At 44.9% G+C, this 20,468-nt stretch overlaps 2 protein-coding genes across 2 annotated transcripts in view; one reads left to right on the top strand and one right to left on the bottom strand.

The window, feature by feature from the left end:
• Positions 1-20,468, top strand: part of LOC135401454 (uncharacterized) — a 102,276-nt gene that overhangs the window by 3,826 nt on the left and 77,982 nt on the right. Inside the window, exon 2 of the mRNA XM_064633870.1 lies at positions 9,332-9,471. The gene's annotated coding sequence lies outside the window, so the exon portion shown is untranslated. The remainder of the gene's footprint in view (positions 1-9,331; positions 9,472-20,468) is intronic.
• The window catches only part of LOC135401455 (neuropeptides capa receptor-like), a 134,386-nt gene that overhangs the window by 83,769 nt on the left and 30,149 nt on the right, over positions 1-20,468 (bottom strand). The gene's annotated exons all lie outside the window — the stretch shown is intronic.

The following is a 20,468-nucleotide window of genomic DNA, read 5'->3' as shown; positions in this document are numbered from 1 at the left end:
GAAACCGCAAAGGGCAGGTTGCACTTCTTTTCGGTCAGGATGAATTTGACGTTAAGCGAGGGAAGTGAAAGAATGAGAGGGTGAAAAAGGGGGTGAAAAGAGAAGCTTTTGGAGCGCCGTAAAACATGTGCCCTATACCCAAGGCAGCAGTTCAAACTATCTTTACTTAAGGGAACATCCGAGGTGTTTCCAATGGACCGTCAACGTCCAAGACGCACAAGCACGATGAAGTGCACGCAGAGAAGGTTTCAACTGTTCAGTGACACAAGCTTTCATGCAGTGGATTGCATTTCTGGTACAAACGTGAACGGATGATTTTTGGTTGTTTGTGTTTACTTTGATGTATATTTTTAACCTTCTTACCAGTTTGTTTTTGTGAACACCACATCTCTAGTGGAAAGACATTCTCCTTTCTTTCTGATTTCTTGGCTCCACAACAACAACAATTAAATGATGGTGTCATGAGGTCTTTCCCCCATTGTTTGGCCCCAAACTGTTTACGGAACTGCCCGTTTTCCTTCCCCTTAAATTGAATATTTTCAAATGATAAACACATTTCAGAAGCTACTTGTACTATTAGCGAAGTGTACTAGTGTCTGAAACCATATGACATCCCCAATTACATTTCTTTTATGGATATACGTAGGCCTATGTGTTTGACCGCATGGGTTAGAAGCGAGCACGTCAGCCAAGCCGAAAAGCATCCGGCGTCTCGATCGCACTAGAAAGCAGCACAACGGATTGCTTCGATTTTCTTTGCCACGTACTACTTTGATGCTGGAAGCACATCTTTGTGTTGGTTTTCTGCTTCTCCTTATGGAAAAGCTCTGTTGCCGGTTTGATAAGCAACCTCGCCGCGCAAGTTCAAGGCTACGAACCTACAAACATCACCATGGGAATTATCTCACTACATAAAATGCATGTGACCGCCAAAAGCGACACGGAAGCTTTGCCTCTAAATTATGTAAGTGAAGGGGGGTTAAATTCTATAAATGGGGGGCGCTGAAATTACCGTATCCTGCTCTTAGAATTATTCAGCGACGGATCATTAATGGAAAAAGATACGTACAAGTGGTACATACGAGACGAGACGAGACGAGACGAGACGTAATGCGGACTGTGATGGCCGTCCCCGTATCTGTGCCCCAAACAAATGTTCCCCGTTTTCTCCGCTAGGTTAAACCATGCCATTTCTGCTTCGCTTCCGGCCACGATTCACACATCATTTCCCGTTGTTTCTACTTTACGTCGCATTTCGCGGTTTCCAGTTACCCCTCTTCCTGATGATGATGATGGTAATAATAGTTGTCCCTTTTTTTTTTTTTTTTTTGTCCCCGCTTTTTTATATCCGTGGTACGCTTGCTAACCGAAAGAACGTTTTAATGAAGAATTATGGATTCCCCCAGTAAGAAATATAGGGTACAGCGTAGCTTTCGCAGCAATGAACTCCACCCGTGCTATGGCGAAGGGTTTGAAGGTTGTAGTAAATGATAGGTAGGTCAACATAGGCCCAGGTCTTTCCCCACCAGGGCATGACCGGAGGTCCAAACGGGGAATCGTAGGGATATTCGGGTTCCGTACTTGTCTTTTTGAGAATCTGGCTACCCAAAAATCCAGTTTCTCCAGAGCCGAGGGAGACTGTGAAACTGAGCCTCCGCCGCAAATACTAGCAAGTGAACGACCGCCTGGCAAACCTACGTAGAGATTAACCAGGATCGACTACTGGATAAGCCAGGAGAGCATGACTTGCAAACTACCATACTACAAATGGCCTGGTGCCACGGGATGTGAAAAGGGTACAAGCCAGCAACGAATGAGAAAGCACGTGATGCCAACAGTGCTCCATTTCATTTTTTCTTAAGATCAAATCAAAGCAAATCAATCAACAGTGCTCCAGAGAAACGCCTTTATCTTGCATGAGCTGATGTTTCTAATCGTTGTCGTCATAATAATAATAGTAAATGAACGCGTTTGCAGGCGAAACCTGTGTTCCTGCACGAGACCCATAAAACCTATGGTCGGGGTTTCCGTTACGCCGCACGCAAGTCATGTACGCACACAGCGCAGGGACTGACCTTCGTCTGCTGCAATGCTATCCCATTTCGTATACGTTTTGGCAGTGCGCCAAAGAGTGCAGTGAATTTTGTTTCTTCGTTCGTCCTGTTCCTTCGAGCTTAATTATGATGAAGGAGGTCTTTGTTATGAATTCAGCATCTAAGAACATGGGTGATCACGCTGTATTCTGCTGGAAGCATTTGCACTGGGAGCATTTCGTGAAGAGTACAGTGACGACCAGTGTGGGACTTTGTCACTCGGTTTATGGCTCACTACCCCAAATCACGCTGGTTAGTACGAGGCATGAAATCATTATACTATACATCGAAGTCGTTAGTACGACATGGAGCCCTCATGGCCAGAAACTGTCAGTGCACAAAGCCGTAAAAGTCACAACATGAGTCTATAAAAGAGTGTAAAGGGGACAAGCGTCCCTTAGAGACTTCAGAAAGAAAGGCAATCCAATCCAATCCAAAGCAGCGATCCGACATGAATGGTGCCTCAGTGATGTTTCTCATTCGTGGCTATATGCGTATCACAAACAAAACGCAGGCATGAAAAAAAAAAAAAACACACACACACAAAAAAACAAAAAAACAAAGATCGATAATTTCCGCATTTGAGCTACTGGTTGGTTTGACTTTGTCGAAGAGAAAGTAAGTAGTAAATAAAATGGAGAATACGACGCTCAGTGAAGACGACCTACTAACCTAGTTCACATAATTGCGAAACGAAAGAACATCATTAAAACCACTTTTAACGCTAAATTATACAACTAATTATTCTCGAAATATTTAGAAAAAGAAAATGCAGCTTATCAGCTAAGCGGTCTTAATTAGTGAACTGCGCTGGGGGCAATCGGTCGCAGACAGCTCATAACGAGGATAAGAGGCTGATACGACGACTCCGAACACATTTTTTTTTTCTTTTTTGTGTCTCTGACGAGCGCCCTCTTAAGCCGAAGGCAGTTTTGTAACGAGAAAATGAGGCCCTCGTCGATGTTACATGTCCCGGAAGCGAGTTGTCAGTTCCACGGCACACGAAAGGTGGTCAAGGGTGCTGGCGGTGTGTCGATCGCTGCAAGTGAGTACTGCGCTGTACGGGTTACTAAATATGGAAAAGCCAGGAAATGTGAAATTAAGCTCGAAAGACTGCAGAGAACAAAGAACCATTGAAGGGACACACTGAAGAGAGAGAGAGAGAAATAATTCACGCTAACGACGTTAATGAAGTACGCTGCTCCGCATCGCAGCACCGCCACGCGGTGAAGTAGCCTTGCGCAGTCCTGAACTCTCGAAAACTTAGCTGCGCGTTCGTCGTTAATTAAACGCGGCAGTCGAGCACGATTGAAGGGGTATAACGACAACGAATAACTTATTCCAGTGTCTCATCTACGAAGATGAAGGCGTAGAATATGCGAAAGACCAAGAAGAAGTTTGGCATAATCAGATTGAGCAGACGAGTAGACGTTATGTGGCTTCAACGGTTCGTGTTCGGAAGATGAGGAACAAAGAACTGAGAATCAGGGTTCATCTCGGTGGACGCAACGTAGATTGCACCATCCAGCCAGGCGAGACGGGAAAAAGAACCCTGAACTGCCCGTTCTACCCTACCACTTTCAATGAACTTTGGGAAGTCCGTATAATCGGATTAGGTTGACTTTGACTTTGAACAATGACGCCCCTTCTTATCTATCAAAGACAGTCCTCAAGAACAATAGGATAGCGACAGGACACAGAAGCTGGGCCTACCAGATTCTAAACCCATCATGGTTGTTTTCGTCTCGGCATCTGCGGATCACATTGACGTTCATAACGCGTCAAAAGTAAGGGATAGCTACGTCATCATAGAACTGTTGTAAACGCAATCATGGCTAGACCTGAGAATTAAGAGAAACTATAGCTCATGGTGGTTACAGTAATCTGAGACACACGTGAGGGAGTTTCTTTCCGCGTGCCTGCGTTCACATATTTGCGGACGGATTTCGAGCGGAGAGGAATTTGTTGCTGCGACATCCTGACGGAAGATTCTAGTGGAAGAAAATGCGAAAACACTGCTCACAAAGACGAAGTTCCGTCCCGTGTTATGTTGAGCATTCACACGGTCCGGAATATCGAGAGTGGCGTACTGCGCACTTAGCAGACGACACTTAGCAGACGACACCGTCAGCGTCTTTCCTGTCGTCTGCAACGGAATATCGTGTGGCTGTGTCGCAGGATATGCCCCACGGTTAGGAGTGTCCGTGAACACTGGACGTTGAGCGCTCGCGCTCAGAAAGCTATGGAGGAATGTCGCTTCGCGTGAATACACGATTATCCTGCACCTGTTCAAACGCGAGGTGGAAGCCGCGGAGTCCACGGAGCAAGGCACAGTAATTGACGACACAGAGGTGGCAGCGGAGCGAATTCCTACCGTGCCCTTTGCAAGCGGATGCGCGTTCCATGGGATTTAACCGGTCATGAGGAGTCCAATTTTAGATCGTACTTTTCCAATGGCCGTGAAATCCTATTTCGACGACCTATTTTCCCCCTCTATGTCTGTAATTGACAGTCTCGTTGAATAAAGTCCAGTGCAAAGGGGAAAAGTGCTTCGGCTTGCTCTGACCGGACCACCCGCTATACAGCAGTCCCGGTATTTGAATCTCTGCACCGAGTTAGCAGAGATCTCATGGTCGAAAGCTTGCAAGGTGACAAGGGCTCTGAGCCGACGTTTTTTTTTTCTTTTCTTTCTTCTTTTCAAATCTTTGACTGATAAAGTGTGTACTCCGCGCATAATTTGCGTAAAATGAGATGAACGTACAGTTTCTTTTTCAAGTATACAGGTTGCTTTTTTGCTCGCTACATATTTTTTAAAAATATAAATAAGCTATGAGAGCAGCAAATATGCCATTTGCGCATGCGGGATATGCGGTCGGGTGAACGTGCTGTCGGAAAGCGTTAGTAACTACTGAACGACTAATTAGCTAAAATTCGGTAATTAACTTGTTAATTAGATGTTCTTTTGGGAAATGCGAGATAGCAGAATTGAAGCTAATCATTATTGAAATCGATCGTCCTTTTTGACCACCCTTAGAAGCGAACGTACTTTGAGATATAAATTGCCGAATTTTGCTATGAAAATGAGCCGAAACCGGAACTACCCGCTACTCGAGCGCAGAAAGAGTGACAGACAATCCACGTGAGAAGGTCACGTGCTTTGAAGCGATGGAGCTGATTGGAGTAGGCGCTGATCTGCTGGCGAGATAAACCGTTCTCTGGCCCCGATAAGGCGAAGACCGTGTCGTTCCTGCGCTCCAGAGGTGCGTGGTTCTGGTTTCAGCTCATTGGCATAGCGAAATTTGGCAATTTATATCTCAAGGAACGTTCCCTTCTAAGGGAGCTTAATAAGGAAGATGGATTTGAATAGTGACTGGCTCCAATGCTGCTATCTCACATTTCGCACAAACCATCTACTAAGTTAATTAAATAATAATAATAATAATTCGGGGCTTGTTGTACCCTTCCACCCAAGTTGCCACCGTCCTCGGCCAGGTTTGAACTCGCGATCTTGGGATCAGCTGGCGGACACGCTGCCGACTGGGCCACCGAGGGCGACATAAGTTAATCAATTTTAGCTCATTAGCCATCAAGTAGATGCATACGCTGTTCCACAGGATGGCCGCGTAACCCGGCTGCCAAAATGGCATCAGCACTGCTCTCACGGCTTTTTAAATAAAAAATCTAACGAATGAAGTTTTTCTTCTGCCAAGTGTTTTATGTATTATTTTTTTTAGAATTACATTGACAACACAGCGCCGACGTCTCACCTTTACACATTCCGAGAAATACTTCGCGCATTCATTGACTTTGTCGTGCATCTTGAACGAAGCTGTTCTGCGACGAAACATTTATATTAGCAGACGAGCCGACCGTTCAGCCTTTTCCTCCAGCAGCGGGACTGCGACATTTGGAACAGTCCCTTGAAAGACGTAGATTTGAATAAGATTCCGTTGGATGATGTGAAAAGTGCGCGAACTTGGATGCCTTTCTATTAAGAGAGATTTCCGTAAATACGTGCTAGAAACAGGATATTCTTTCGCTGCATTCCGAGTGGTATCATTAGGAAAGGAAGGCCGTCGTTTCGGATAGTTTAAAATAAACGAGCCAACCTGTTTACGAATGCAGTAGTTACAGACTGTACTTTTATACTACGACACGGAAACAGGATTTCGTTTAATGCGTTGCCCGTGACATTGAAAACAGTTATCCTTCTATTTATGAGGAACGAACGTGCACTTTGTCTTCCATTACAAGATTGCGCGTTTTGCCGGGAGCTCTCCTTATCTCGAGTTGGAGACTCCGAATTTTATTTCGCTAAAACCTCGCCGCCTTTCTGCACCGTTCGCATATGGCTTCGTGCTTGGGCCACTTTATTATTCCGAGGGAATGTCCTTGATCGTGACAGCCCGAAAAGGAGCAGTGTTTCTAGTTTCCTTTCTTCCACTTGCGTTTTCCAATCCTTCGTTTATGTATACGTACGTATCCCTCATTCTTGTACGAGCTTTCTTTCTGTGAGCTAAGCCTTCAAAAAATTCCTTTGAGCTACATCATAAAAAAAAAAACAAAAAAACGTCATAGCGCATTTTCAGCTGCACGGTGTACACAAGAGCTTTTGTAAGAGTAATTTCGTTTAAGTTGGGGATAAGCGGTAAATGCTGCGTAGTAATCCGTCTAAGCAGAAAGAATAACGACAGGACACTTGACAGGGTAGCGGCTGTGAAACGATATAATGCAGAGCGGAATTATGTCATTTTCTTGTTCCATAATGCCTGGTTCAAAATGACTAGACAGGAGCGACACAGTAGAAAGTTTATAACGGAAGTAATTATCACGTTCGCAAAGTTTGCTTCGGGTGTACCTTCATATTTCTTGATTTCTTTCTCTTTCTTCTTGATACTGAAGAGCATGAAAATATGATGGACCTCCTTATTGCTGTTAGTTTATAAAAGTGAGCAACTTACACGTGTAACTAGTCGCATGTGTTTCCCGTTGAGACGTCGTACAGCACAAAATCTTGCAGGTAGAGCTACTTTCTGTTTTGTTTCTTCTGAGTGCGACGAGTCGGTATAGACTCAAGTAAGGAGATATGAGCAAAAACGGTAGAAAAGCTATAGTATGAGAGGTGAAGAAGAGCTAGCTTTGTGAAGCTCGGAGGATGGCCCAGGGATCTTAGAGGGCGTGCGACAGCTGCTTTAATGACATTTATTATGGACATTGCAGCGCTTCTAACTTTATACACTTACTGATTTTTTTTTTTCTTCAGGTTTTGGAGTAGCCGGTTCCTGTGTTTTGTAGCAGCCACAATCTCCATATTTTTCTTTCCTAACTCCAACTCCAGGAAATTTACATAGGTGAGGTTAACATTTAAAAAGAGGACCTCGCAAAAAAAAAAAAACATTTTGGGTAATTTATTTCAAGGGAAATGGCTGCGTTCAATAGTATTAAGGAGTACTTGTATGCTATGGACATTCTATGACACGCTGAGTGTGTGCTGTGTGTGCCCCAACGATTTCGACATTTTACACTCACTTCGTCGAAAATTTTGAACTACACGTTGAACTCCATTATCATCTCTGTTCTTCTCTGGTCGTCATCTTTGTTTTCTCATCATCTGTAACTTAAAAAACCGAGACTAGGGGACAAAAAACAACAAACACAGACAAGGTCTCTCTCTGTCTCTCTCAACCTGTCTGCGTTTGTCGTTTTTTGTCCCCTAGTCTCGGGTTTTTAAGTTATGGATCTATACCACCAGCTCGCTTGCTACCTCTCTATCCTCTCGTTATCTCATCATCTGTTTGTTCTTTCTGTGTGTAAGTGTACTGGGGTAGCCAGTTCGACTTCGTTGAAACTCACATCCCCATTTTTTTCTTTATCGCATCACATCACATCACCTGTATGCAGGCGTTGCGCAAAGGTACTACGGACATATATTGTTTTACTGATTTATCCGCAGCTTGCTGCGATGTGTTTTGGTTGGGTAACACTGAAGGATGTCCTTTTTTCGCAGTCGTATTGAGTGTCGTGTATTAAGCACGAATAAGAGCATCTCTAGGTGTACTAACCGGGCTAGCATGATGATGTTGATGTTGGCGAAAATAATAATAGGGGGCGAACTCGAGCATGTTCTAACTGAATTGAATATATTCCACGAAAAGTACCTGTCGCAATGCTCTCAGAAAGCTCACACACAGCTGCTACGCTTCACGCACATGTGTTCGTTCAGCTGCACATCTGTGCTATTCCTTTATCACATGGCATAATACACGCGTAGACATCCCCGCCTTCAAATAATTGTGCATTGGCTCCACACAATTGTCACGAGAAAGAACCATGTGAATGAAATGAAAGAGGAATGCTATACGTCGCGTCTTCGTGATTTTTTTTTGTTTTTTTTAGATAATATTTACTTACTTACTTACTTACTTACTTACTTACTTACTTCGTGGTATAGATGCTGGCAAATTCTCTGTCTGTGTTTAGAAAAGTGTACGTTACAAAGAACTTTATAAGGAAGTTTTAGTAAATGTCTTCCACTCAAGCGGTTGGTGAAAGGATTATGGGTTTCCCAAGCGCAAGATACCATTCTGAGTCCCTCCGTCTTCTTAGAGTTTTAGTTAACTGTTTTTGAGGAAACTGTGCGCAAATGGTTTTGCTGCTGCCCAACCAGATGAATCCGTTCTGACTCACTGCCCCTTCTGCTTCGTACCCGCGATATCGCTCGCCGACCGTTTGAGTGGAAACGACTGACTAAGATTAGGTTTTATAGCAAAATTATATCGTTGTACGATTCTTTATGCTGTCAGATCTCATTGGAAAAGAAACGGAATAGGATATAAACGAAGAGCAACAACGACGTGGCGTCTTCTTTATCCCTCCCTTTGGAATGTCGAAGGTCGCGGTCGACATGCATGCTCTACGAGATTGAGAAAACTTCTGAATGCCTGCAGAAACATTCGTTTTGTTTGCAGCTAGGCGTAAAAGAATGATTGAAAAGAAAAATAATATGGAGATGGTGGTTTTTCGACGGATGGTGGAGCTGACTAATCCAGGACAGTTAAAGTTTTGACTGAGGCTTAACAGAAAGTACAACTTGCCTGCTGGGGACGAATAAAATAGAAAGAAAAAGTGCGGAGAGGAAATTTGCATTCAGGGGTGCGATCTTATGTTGAATTTCAAGGGACGACATGAGGGCTCGTAAGGACCCCTGAAATGAACACAGTCTTTATGTATCAACCTAGGATCGGATGAACCTAGGATGGACGTCCGCAAGAATACGGGATGACAGACACGGCGTAACAAGTGGACAACATGGAGGCTGATCGCAAAACTACATAGAGAGGACTAACCAACTAAACCAGACTAACCCCCTGGTAGAAAGGTAGGTCGATTTTCACTTTTGGCCCATTTTGTACTGAGGATGCCGGCTGTGTAGGTGGTTAAATGTCTACGTTTTATTGTCCTTAAGTTGTTGTGTCGGGCTGGAGTGAACGCAGTTTTTCCAGTAAAACTCTAAAGAAGGAACCCACTGCGTATCCTTTGCCGCAGAATTTCCACAATATTAATCTCTATTTACTTTCGTATGATAACCTCAGCTCAAAGTGGGAACCCCAAAATGTCGGAGGCAAAATAGAAATGTTCTGCGGTAGGAAAGTCATTCCGAGACATTCTGGAAGCATAAGCCGCATTCAAAATCGTCGCTAGATAAAGAAGGCGGCATTCTGACGAATGTAGCCTTGCGAGTTCCTAAGGAAAGGAAGGGAATATGAAAGCGTCGGGAAGAAAGTCGCATTCAGAAATGTGGGCCTTACTCCCCTGGGGGAATCATCGCGAACTAAGCCGTTAATTTACTGCGCCGAGGTTACTATCTGCTGAACTTTTTTTTTTTTTTTGTCTATATGCTTTATGCATACAAGAGCAGTAACGTTACTACAACAAACGGAAACGATGCTTCCGTCAAAGCGAAATTGGCTACACGACGAATCGGCGAGTCAGCGAATCAGCAAAATGAGAGGATGTTGAGGAGCATTCCTCAGCTATGCTTGAGAAGCATTCGCTGCTCGATGTTGCACTTTGAAGAGTATACTTACTGTTCGGACTGCATGCGCATACCAATGAGAACACATATAGGAAGGAAACATGAATAAAGGATGTGAACCTGGGATGTGTCAGAGTTTCTCTTCCTCGGGTACCACGATGGAACATTACTTCCAGTGAGAGTTGTCGTAGTAGGCATGATTGACTTGTAAAAATATTTCCTCTAATTCGGACGACGGTGAAACAACTGCTGGCCTCGTTCCGAATGAATGAGAGCAAGCAAGCAAACATGGGAGAGTGATCTTTATGGCACTATATAAGGAAGGGCATGTGTAGCTATCAGTGTGCAGCATATAAATGGATGGCAGCCATCAAGAGCGCCTTACCAGTGATAAAAAATATTGCGGGGCCCTTCGAACACGGTGACATCTTCGACTTTTCGTAGCAAAAACTATTGTAGACATAATATTTCGCACCGTTACGTCCCTGTTACAACAACTATCACCATTGTAGCTATTTTGTCATGTCGGAAACCACGAGGAGAACTTCTGACATGTCGAAGAAATTGGTTGTACAAATCCATGCGGTAAAGCCGTCATAGACGGACAGCTTGTATACAACAGCTTGTAGAAAGTTATCTGATATTCGAACAACTGCAATCCTAGCAACAGTATATTCCCTAACGCGCCACTTAGGCTTGTTTTGTTTGTAAATAAACAGATATTTCATCCTCCTCGGTTAAGGTTTGTTTTGTTTGTAAATAAACTTATTTCGTCCTCCTCCACTTAGGTTTGTTTTGTTTGTAAATAAACTTATTTCGTCCTCCTCCACTTAGGTTTGTTTTGTTTGTAAATAAACCAGATATGTCCTCTTCCTCTACTTAGGTTTCTTCTTCCTTGTTACTAGTGAGTTTTATTGCACCGTGCGCTATCGCCTTTGCGCACGTAAGAGATAGCGTGGTGGATCTGCGCACTCCGCAAAGCTATGTCTATATATTTTGCTCGTGCTCAGAACCATCAACGCTATCCCTTACGCACGCAAACGCAAAGGTACGATGCACTAAGCCTGTCTAGTGTGGTAGCGCACGTGCGCCGGATCCATTAGGCTCGACATTCGCGGTCTCTTTTACCTGGCTGAAAAATGGGGCCTTTCAAGTCCCTACCCACGTGTCGCTGTTTTCGTTTTCTGTCGCACCGCGTTTTGCCGCATTCATTTGGAACGGCAGAACGCCATGCACACAAATTGCTCGTTGGACACCTCTATAAAGCAGCCTTCTATGTGACTCTAATATTGCTCTCGCAATTTCTGCTCACGAGAAAGTCTCTGCTTCATTTAACAAGTAGAGGAACGACGACGTAAGGAATGGAAGTGTGCAAAGTCTTTTGCCTCGTATATATGTCCCGAAACATATATCCTCTGCGAAAACGCTGCCTTCTGCTTTAACGGCACATAGAACGTGGCGTGATGTCACGTGACAAACTCGAGCCTAAGACGGGTTTTATACTGCGACAGTATAATTAGATAATCAATTAGCGTAACTTAGTTAATGGCATCTGATCCACATTTGCACTTCGATGCATCTGCAATTGGAGCGTTCACCGGTTTAGCAGCAGTCACTGCTGATAGGCATTCTTTTACTCAAAATGAGATCTTTTACGCATATGTAGTCTTGATTACAAGTGTTAACTACAGTAATACGTTAACATACACATACACGAATTCCATGTACCCGAACCGTGCCACCCCAACTTCCTACGCTACATACGGTTAATCACACATTTACGCATTATACACCACACATCCTTCGTTCTGGGTATACTTACACAATCGTTTACTCGTTCTACATTTATAGCATATATTGCACGATGCTACAATCACGGTCGACTTCCCTTGCGCAACGGTCTCTCGAATCGGAACAATGGACTGCCTCTCTCGAGCTGCTCTCCGTCCCTCTTCCAGCCCTTCTTACCTAGCGACTCTTTTCTTACCTGCTGTCTTCATCGTGGGCGTTCTGTCTCCCCCTTGAAAGGTAATCGTATTAAAAGTTCCAAGCGCACTTTCAGCTCTAAGGTGTCAAAAATGCTTCGTTTCGGCGCCTCTCGGGCGAGAACGTCGAGCACGACACAACAGGCGTTGGGATCCTTTATGTAGTCCACTTTATCGCTCGAGCCTTTTGTTCTTACGAGTAGCGAAAGGGAGCCTTTCCGAATTGCGTGTAAGGATGTGTATCACAAGAACGGCGTTCCGGATGACAGCGCACAACAGGAGAGCGGTCAATGAGAAATCGGGGAAGCGACTAAACGCGAGTGTCATTATTTATACGCCTGCGGCGTCTGTTATAGCTGGTTATGAATATTTATAGATATCCGTAGCTCGTGCGAAGGGCAACTCGCCGCAGACTCACTTGGGTCTGCGTTTCGCATTTCGATTTCCGCTGCGATGGAGATGCGCCCGCACCGTAAGATGATTCCTGTTGATCGGGATATTTCGTTCGTAATAACGCCGCACAGTGAAACTATTGCCTGTCTTGTCGAGCTTCATCTGTACCTGCGGATGCGAATAAAACATTCACATCGCTATAAGTGGATTATCATTTGGACGGCGGGAAGATCGGCGAAGATTACTCGCCCCGAAAACAAATACCGCGCTGGAGAAAGTGAAGTTCCGCTTGGTTTCATTTACGAATTGTTTCGAGGTGAGGCTCATGCAAGGTTGAAGTTCTGTGGCGGCTGCATATAGATTTGCGCTCGTACGAATCTCGAACTATTAGATAAGTCCATTATGCGAATGGAAAAATAGTGAGGACGATGTTTTTTTTTTTAAATCGATCTTGTAAACGTTCACCAAAAAATAAAAAATAAATAAAAATAGCTTTATTCATTTGAGAGAGCAGATTCATCGCCGCAATCATTAATCCCTTTCGAGACTAAATACACGGAAGTTAATGCAAAGTTTAGGGACTATTTTCAGTGCGAGGAAGTAAATTGCAGGGAAAAGAGGCTGAATCCCCGATTTGCTCCTTTTCTGCCATTGGCCGCGAACACTGAGTCCGAACACGAGAACAGTTACACCAGAATAAAATTCTTCCAAAGTTAACCTCAATGTTGTGCCTTGTGGGCGGCGCGGCTGTATTCGTAGAAAATTCGATTTGCGTGGACATTCGTTATCGTTATCTTCTTTTTGTCGAGTCCCACCCTGAAGAAAATAGAATTCCGAGTGACAAAGGACAAGCTTAATTCTGTCGCCGCCAGCGAATTGCACCTGGCACATGGAATGAATGGGAATTCTTTGTTCACGTGGGCGTACGTGTGCGATGCAACCCTGAAAATGGGCTACGGGCGGTCTGGACTATATCAGCTTTCTGCTGCTACACGCCAGGGTTGGCCGTCGCATGTGTAGTCGTGCTGTAGAGGCACTTGCAAGTTTAATGTGCAGCATGCGACTTACCATCTGGTTTAATACCAGCCTACGCTATATACGGCGCATCAGATTTTATAGTGGAGCGCTAGGCCCGAGGTTTTGTGAGCGCGGAAGACGGAAATTGTTTCTATGCTTTGGCCCTATAGCTGTGCTTTGGAAATAATGTAAATAAAAAGTTAAATTCACTCGGCCGTAAAGTTACTAAACTTTACTGTTGATAGTGTTACCGCTTCTGCTGCAGTGTGTATAATATGTTAATAATCATAATAATATATGTATATTGTGTATAATATATGTTAGTAATAATAATTTATATTAATAGAATATGTAATACATGCTGTAACGAAATGACCGTGACTACGAGCGCGAGCACCAACAGCAACAGATACGTCATGACTATGACCTGAGGCGTTTCGTTGCAGGAGTTGTGGTACCCTACGCCGTTACATGTGGGTTATCGCGTGAGTGAGATGCGAATCAAATGAATGAAGGGCAGCGGTTACCGCCGTGTTGTATTTGGAAATGCAGCATAGTCTGTGTGATCGGTATGTTACGTAACAATGTGTGGGCTTTAACTGTTCTAAAGATAGAGCATTCCGTGCGACAGAAACACAGTCTTAAAATTGCAGCCAATGCGCCACAGCATACATACATACATACATCCTTCCACGACAGCAGGTAATAACGTCGTGGATTTTGCATAAGCTCCCCAAGGAAAGACGAAAAGATTGTGTCTTGAAGAAGAACAGGACGAAAAGAAATGTGAGATCCTGTGGAAACTTTATCGATCTCCTTTTATAATCCCCGTTGACAGCTGTCAAACTTTTTTTACGTTCATCTAGCCCCTTTTCTTGTTCTTACGTTCGCGTTATTGGTCCACGGAGGGAGAGCAATTAAACGAACGCTTATCAAAAACTTGCTGGTTGTGAGTTGGTGTATTGTGATTGTTCCCTCCATTTTTGCCTCAGTCTCTATAGGAATGTTTCCTTCAATGCGTTCACAACCAGCCGGTTTCCCTGGACTACGTTACTTCGTTCAAACATTGAACTCCTCCGCAGAGAAGAAAGAGCTCGACGTTGTTCTCGGCTTCACATAAATCAACTCATTAATCAAAGAAGGATGGTGGTGGTGAAGGTGGTGGTGGTGGTCAAAGAAGGATGGTGGGCTCGCCGTTGTCGGCCTCACCCAGGTGGGCAACGTCATGACTGACGCCCTGAGGGCATGTGCGTCCTAGGCCGACTTCTAAGGGAACTGTGCCGACATATGTCTGAAAGCGTCTGAGGAAAACCCAGGAAAAACTCCAGACAGCACATTCAGCACCGAGATTCGAACCCTGATTCCTTCCAGCCTCGACGTAACATGGCCAGCACGCTAACCACTGAGCCACGCGAGCCTGGTATCAATCAAAGGAAATCAATTCAGCGCATATCGTCTAACAGCGCTTTTCGGTAGCCAATGGGGCAGGAAATCATGTTACCATAAGTCTTGCGTTTCTGTGAGGCTACGTCGAGCGGAGGCCAAGTCGGAGACGCCCACATCGTATGGGCCGAGGCTTTTTTTTTTTCTTCTCCTTCTTCTTCTTCTTCTGTGAGTTTCGCAGCTTGTCCAGCTACGCGCACTGCCGTCCTACTGCCCTACAGCGTAAATATGAATTCAGATACAAGTGAGAAACCATCTAATAGCCCATTACAAGAATTCAGCACGCAATTCCATCGAGCTCAAGAGAACAGCAGGAAATGGGCTTGGCTCACGCGATATCATTACCTGTTCTGTCTCCTCTATCATGCGATCTATTATTAACGCCCTCTCGCCGCAGCTAAATGCATGTTCACTGTCACGAAGGGGCCCAGAATACTCGCAGGTGTACAAATGTGTTCAATGGAGGAGAAAGACGTGGCTATGCCGGATGATTATTTAAAGGGCTTGACATAATCCGCGCAATATCCGTTGTTGCAGGATGAATAGTTCGATGGAGTAAAAAAAAAGTATTCGCCTTATCCAGAAGGTTTTGCTTTCTGTGGCGCCACCTAGCTGCCACACAGCGAGGTACTTCTTAGGTCATGTAATAAAATGAAACGGCCATCTCCTCTATTGTGAAAAGGAGCCTTTCGTTTCGATTTTCTTTGTGCATGTAGCGGAAGGAAAGTGAAATCGTTATGCGGTCTTCCTCGTTGTTAGGATTCACCGAACGAAGTTGTTTCACTGCCCAAGCTAGATGAATGCTTTTCCGGACTTTTACTTCATTCAAACCCGAACATTGAAACGGCATTAATGAAGTTAACCAGGAAGTCTCATTAGGCAAATACTGTTTTTTTTTCCCCTTCGTTGTGGCCTACGCAGACTCAGTACAGGACGATCGTTGCGTTAGTGTTTTCCAGAATTTACATACGTTCCTGTAGAATGCTGCTGAAATAGCATGCTCAAGCATACATAATGAACTCCTCGCAATACTTCTGCATGACGTACGTGAGCGTGAGGGTCATCTTGGCAGCATGAATGGAAACGTCATTACGAAAGCTTATATGAGGCTGATGCTTATACGCTTTTCTGAAATTCTGCGAACCATGGCAAGGAGTAGTTTATCATAAAGGTTCTTGTTTGCGTTAATTGAATTTGCTCTGGGTTACAAACTCTCGAGGTATTAGGGCATTCTTTTTCTTTCTTTTTTTACTTTTCACAACTGTGGGTGACCCACATGCTGATGGGGATAACAGCCGTTTACAATCGCGATGGACGCAATACGCTACGACAGTACGTCTCAGCGCATGAGAGAGAGAGAAAATGGTGGTGGTGGTGATGGCGATGGTGAAATGGCTCGCCGTGTAGTCGGCCTCACAGAGGTGGGCAACGTCACGACTGACGCCCTGGGAGAATGTGCGTCCTGGGCCGACTTCTAAGGGAACTGTACCGACATATGAAGCAACACGGATCTCGCGTGCGTCTGTTGTGACGCATTATTTGAGAGCGGTCCAATGAGACCGTTCTACGTACACGAGGGAAAAGGTGAGGGAGGTGCGCCAAAGGTTGACCTACTTTCGTAGCGTATAGTCGAACACAACGGACGATGGTATTGCTGCCGAATGGATCGAGTGAGGGAAAACGCAAGGTGTGCAACTACGCTCTTGAAAAAAAAAGGGTGTACTTCAACTCCTTTTTTTTTTTTGCCACATATATAACACCCTTTTGGAGAGTACAATTTCTCTCAAAAGGGTGTCTCCTCACTCTCTCAAGGGAGTAACGTAACACCTTTCTCCCTACTAGAGAGTAATATTTTCTCTCCGGCAGGGAGACGGTGTTATGCTACTCCCTTGAGGGAGTGAGGAGACACCCTTTTGAGAGTAATTGTACTTTCCAAAAGGATGTTATATATGTGGCAAGGAAAGGAGTTAAAGTACACCCTTTTTTTTAAGAGTGTAGGGTCAGCGCGCAACGAAGAGCCTGGTGGCACAATCGTGCGCTCCAAAGTTGTTCTTCTTATACACAAGTTACCCCATCATCCAGTAGACATGCTCGTATAGTTACACGACACAACCATATCCTACAGCACTAGAAATAACACCAATACGATTTCCCCTTTCCGCCCAAGAACTAACCATGGCTGCTGCTCGCTTTTCAACTTCGGATCTCTAGCATCTGGAATACTTTATCATCTGGCATCAGACATATCGACCGCTACCTACCATTCAAAAACAGAATAAGGTCGCCCATGTATTCATAAATATATAAATGGGTTGCCTTTTCTATTAATCTACTATAAGCTGACTGAATAACGCGGCTCGCCCTAACGGTTCCGCACTGTAGTCGTAGTTTCTAAATAAACTCTGAATAAAGTTTTCTCTCTCTCTCTCTAAAGTCAGCCCGGGTGTCTGCTAAAAATCATCTTGATTTCGTGTTCTTGTCCACGATGATGGAGGGGCCTTTTCGTATGGCTGCTGCCGCCTCCAGTTGATGGTGCGGGAGTTTTCTGACCACTCTGCACGGAGATTGGCATTACCCTGCACCAAAGTTAAAATGATACCAACAGAATGGGTCGGTATTTGTGTGAGCCGGAGAGGGCGAACTTCTGCGTTCCCGGCTGTTCCCGGCTGCGTTCCCGGCTGACAGGTCAATGGTTCGGTCTGCAAGCTCTGCAAGGTCATCTAGAGAGGCCGTGCCTGCCGCTGCTAATATGCGATGAGTTTCCGCTGGTAGTCTGAAAGAAAAATGCTCCTGAACGAGGGCGGGCTCCAGAGTAGCACCTCCAACCAAGCAGCTGGGTTGGTTTTTGATCCTCGAGCTCTTCATTTGTCAATAGCGCTTGTAACTGTCGCTGGGCTGGTATGGTAGGCTCTTGCGATCAGCTCGACGCTCAAAGTACCGAAGGATCTATATATTGAGTGGAGATTGAAGTGTGGTGTCGCAGATCTCCGGAGCAGTATCAGCAGGCAAAGCTCCGATGGTTTAACCGTATCTGCATGAAAACTAATCGACAGCACCACTTTACAAGCCTTTCCAGCAGTTCTTTTGCTTGGTGATGAGGCCATGATTCATATTATTACGATATAACTTTCTTAGTGCTATCGGTTTCTTAACGAATTATAATTGTACTGTTCCTATAAAAGTTTGCTTTTAGCCCGTTATACAGGAAGTTCTCTCAATACCCCTATAGTGTGCACCATAACACCCCTTTTGTAGTCTTCAACTTATTTTTACCCCACTGTCCATAGTTTGGCGCATGATGGCCAGAGTTGCCTTTGCGTAAAATAAAAATAGAAAACAAACATCAATAATAATTGGGAGTTCACCATTATCATAAAAGTACTTCGTTATTTGGAAAGCGATGTTGCACGCACCGAACCGTGCGTCTCCCTGAGCAAACCAAGGTTGAGCTGCGGTAGTCGAAGGGCCAACGCTGCCTCCACGGTGGAGGAGTCCGTCGGATTCGAGATATCGGAACGCGGTTTAGGCTAGACGTGACTGATGATAGATACTGGTAGGCCAATCTTCTTTGTTCGGGTCACCAATTTTTCGGTGAAATGAACAGAACCCAGAAGCCAATCGATGATAGCGGTACAACCCCATCGCTACCCCATCGTGGCGCTATAAAACACCATCACAAAGTCCTCCTAGCGTAGCTCCTACGAACTACTCCCCCGTTCCTACTTCCCTGGGATTACATGCGACTGCCATCGTTTCATGTCCTCGTATCATACATAATACGCAAACCCGTATTTGCGGAAACATTCTATATCCCAACGGCTTCGACAGCACGCACGGAACACACACGTCTCAAAATGTTTGAGGTTGCACAGTTACATTTGAGGGAGCGTTGTATGTTCCATGTGTGAGTGAGGACGACGAAGGAGAAGGTGAATAAATAAAGTGTTTTGAACGTGGTCCCTGCGTAGATCACGGTCACTGCATGTGTGAGGAAGAAAAGAAAAAAAAAAGAGCAGAGAGGGGCGGTTGTGGGCAGGTGGTGGTGTGAACGTGTACTGTTTTATGGGAGACGTGGCCAGCATATATACTACAACGACGACGGTTGGAAGAATCCGGTAGAATCCTTTTCGATTTGTCAGGTATAAGCGCGAGTAAGGCTTTTCTACCTCTGCATCAATTTCCACCCGTATTAGAATGGATAGTATGTTTTCGCGTTGTTTAGTGTGGTTTCGAGGCATTTTTTCTCTGAAGCATCAGGACGTCACGTGTTCACTAGACACAGCGCGCTAAACTATGGAAAGAGCTGTACTGCTCCTTTCAGCCATACATCATCATCAACATGAACATCAACATCACATGATTCTCCGTGATGTGATGGTCACCGATGTTCGTGATGGCTATGCTTGCTGTTGTATTTGCGTGCTGCGCCTGTCCTAATCGTTGTGTTCCAGCAGCCATAACAACAACATCGCACCTGAGGAAAGCCCAGGGGAATATATAATTTCGCAGGGCCAAAGGAATGTGGGTTCTTTCACTTTTTCTCTGAGGGTATAAGGAAGGACGAAGTGAAAGGGATGAAAACGATGTGTTTTGGACATGCAGCATAGAGGCGCATTGATATGTATTATCTGCTGGAAGACGTGTAACGCAAAAGAGAGATTGAGCCGCTCGTCGCACGTGCAGGCATGCATCGAGATGATGCTAACAGATCGAGGCGGATATTTCAATTGTGTCCCGAAGAAAGGATGGTGCGACCTTGAAGCGCACGCTTTCAATAACGCGGGCGTCTTTATTCAGGCTGAGCGATTCGTCTCGTGTAGGAAATCTCGTTGCGGTTATTGTTGGTAGAAGAGGAGCTTGCGAAATATTCTGGCTGTTGTTAAAATTTCGCCTGTTTATAACTGCTCCGGCCGGGAAGTGAGACGCTGCATTTGGCATATCGCTCGGGTGCTTTTGGAAAGAGTTGAATGTTGTGATCGTTATGGAAATACGTCTTCTTTTCAAAGCTTCGAGAGTGTTGTGGTGTCGAAATGAAAGCAGCCGGGCGGGAGTCTGTATCGTATTCGGTGGCAGCTGATGATCGTGGTTACGATTTGAATTGTGGCAGCTTCTAGGAGCTCTTTCGAACTGATTTATTTTGCGTTGCCGTCCTAGCACAAAGACGCAAATATGACTACTGTCTAAGTGACTGCTGCAACGGTTGTATTGTGTCTGTTTATCATCCTTCGTGTCCTGTTTCCGTGTGTTGCTAGCGTACCGAACGTAAATCTGATAATTTTTGAGCCGGTCCAAAAAACAGTAAAACGAGCTCTCTATTCTTGTAGCGTAGGGGCCACCATGCGAGTCACAGTCACAGATGTACTGTCGTGGCCACTGTTAACCAACCTCCCATTTCCGTGGCCTCGCTCCGAGAAGCGCCCGACTACCGGAGACCAGCGGAAATAGCAATGGACCGGTCGACCTTCACTTTGGGGGTGGTCGGTTGCAGGTATGGTATCGTTT

This window comes from Ornithodoros turicata, chromosome 7 (assembly GCF_037126465.1).
Source record: "Ornithodoros turicata isolate Travis chromosome 7, ASM3712646v1, whole genome shotgun sequence".
Classification (NCBI taxonomy): Eukaryota; Metazoa; Arthropoda; class Arachnida; order Ixodida; family Argasidae; genus Ornithodoros; species Ornithodoros turicata.
This window is presented reverse-complemented; position numbering and strand designations above follow the sequence as displayed.